We start from the raw sequence: 2,500 nt of genomic DNA, 5'->3' as shown, positions 1-2,500 counted from the left end.
CGGCTCTCCACCTCCCTTTTACCCGATTTAAAGCCCCTGCTTCGGCCACACACACCTGGGAGCGGGCCCCTATCTCCAGGCGGCTCTCCACCTCCCTTTTACCCGATTTAAAGCCCCTGCTTCGGCCACACACACCTGGGAGCGGCCCCCTATCTCCAGGCGGCTCTCCACCTCCCTTTTACCCGATTTAAAGCCCCTGCTTCGGCCACACACACCTGGGAGCGGGCCCCTATCTCCAGGCGGCTCTCCACCTCCCTTTTACCCGATTTAAAGCCCCTGCTTCGGCCACACACACCTGGGAGCGGGCCCCTATCTCCAGGCGGCTCTCCACTTCACTTTTAACCCAATTTAGAGCCCCTGCTTCGGCCACACACACCTGGGAGCGGGCCCCTATCTCCAGGCGGCTCTCCACCTCCCTTTTACCCGATTTAAAGCCCCTGCTTCGGCCACACACACCTGGGAGCGGGCCCCTATCTCCAGGCGGCTCTCCACCTCCCTTTTACCCGATTTAAAGCCCCTGCTTCGGCCACACACACCTGGGAGCGGCCCCCTATCTCCAGGCGGCTCTCCACCTCCCTTTTACCCGATTTAAAGCCCCTGCTTCGGCCACACACACCTGGGAGCGGGCCCCTATCTCCAGGCGGCTCTCCACCTCCCTTTTACCCGATTTAAAGCCCCTGCTTCGGCCACACACACCTGGGAGCGGGCCCCTATCTCCAGGCGGCTCTCCACTTCACTTTTAACCCAATTTAGAGCCCCTGCTTCGGCCACACACACCTGGGAGCGGGCCCCTATCTCCAGGCGGCTCTCCACCTCCCTTTTACCCGATTTAAAGCCCCTGCTTCGGCCACACACACCTGGGAGCGGGCCCCTATCTCCAGGCGGCTCTCCACCTCCCTTTTACCCGATTTAAAGCCCCTGCTTCGGCCACACACACCTGGGAGCGGCCCCCTATCTCCAGTCGGCTCTCCACCTCCCTTTTACCCGATTTAAAGCCCCTGCTTCGGCCACACACACCGGGGAGCGGCCCTCTATCTCCAGGCGGCTCTCCACCTCCCTTTTACCCAATTTAGAGCACCTGCTTCGGCCACACACACCTGCTATCGGCCCCCTACCTCCAGGGGGCCCTCCACCTCACTTTTACCCCAATTTGGAGCCCCTGCCTCGGCCACCCACACACCTGTTAGCTGCCCCCTATCTCCGGCCCCTAACCTCCACCATCCAGGAACCCCAGCACCAGCCGAACCTGCAGACCCACTCTTAAGCACCCCTCCCCGGATACAAGCAGACTACCATCCGCCCAAACTTTCCTGCTCCTGGTATACCAACTCAAACTTTGGTGCCCCTGGTGTACCAACTTAATCTTTGGTGCCCCTGGTACTCCAACTTAAACTTTGTGCTCCTGGTACTCCGCCTGTTTTCGCCCCACAGCCTAAGTGCCGCAGCACTTTGTCTTTTTTTTAAACAAAATATTTCTTTCTGCTCCTGGTACTCCCTGGAGCTCCAGGGAGGTAGGGGGGCGCCCTGGAAGCCCTGCCCGAGGCTGTGCGCCTCTTCCCGGGCAGGATTTTCACCCCGAGCCCCTGGTGGCGGTTGGACTTTAACCTTTTTTTTTTCTATTTGGATTTGCTCCTGGTACTCCCTGGAGCTCCAGGGAGGTAGGGGGGCGCCCTGGAAGCCCTGCCCGAGGCTGTGCGCCTCTTCCCGGGCAGGATTTTCACACCGAGCTCCTGGTGGCGGTTGGACTTTAACTTTTTTTTTTCTATTTGGATTTGCTCCTGGTACTCCCTGGAGCTCCAGGGAGGTAGGGGGGCGCCCTGGAAGCCCTGCCCGAGGCTGTGCGCCTCTTCCCGGGCAGGATTTTCACCCCGAGCCCCTGGTGGCAGTTGGACTTTAACTTTTTTTTTTCTATTTGGATTTGCTCCTGGTACTCCCTGGAGCTCCAGGGATGGTAGGGGGGCGCCCTGCCCGAGGCTGTGCGCCTCTTCCCGGGCAGGATTTTCACCCCGAGCCCCTGGTGGCGGTTGGACTTTAACTTTTTTTTTTCTATTTGGATTTGCTCCTGGTACTCCCTGGAGCTCCAGGGATGGTAGGGGGGCGCCCTGCCCGAGGCTGTGCGCCCCTTCCCGGGCAGGGCTTTCACCCCGAGCCCCTGGTGGCGGTTGGACTTTAACTTTTTTTTTTCTATTTGGATTTGCTCCTGGTACTCCCTGGAGCTCCAGGGATGGTAGGGGGGCGCCCTGCCCGAGGCTGTGCGCCCCTTCCCGGGCAGGGCTTTCACCCCGAGCCCCTGGTGGCGGTTGGACTTTAACTTTTTTTTTTCTATTTGGATTTGCTCCTGGTACTCCCTGGAGCTCCAGGGATGGTAGGGGGGCGCCTTGCCCGAGGCTGTGCGCCTCTTCCCGGGCAGGATTTTCACACCGAGCCCCTGGTGGCGGTTGGACTTTAACTTTTTTTTTTCTATTTGGATTTGCTCCTGGTACTCCCTGGAGCTCCAGGG

The sequence above is a fragment of the Centroberyx gerrardi genome, chromosome 2, assembly GCF_048128805.1.
Source record: "Centroberyx gerrardi isolate f3 chromosome 2, fCenGer3.hap1.cur.20231027, whole genome shotgun sequence".
NCBI lineage: Eukaryota > Metazoa > Chordata > Actinopteri > Beryciformes > Berycidae > Centroberyx > Centroberyx gerrardi.
Note: the sequence above shows the minus strand (reverse complement) of the source record.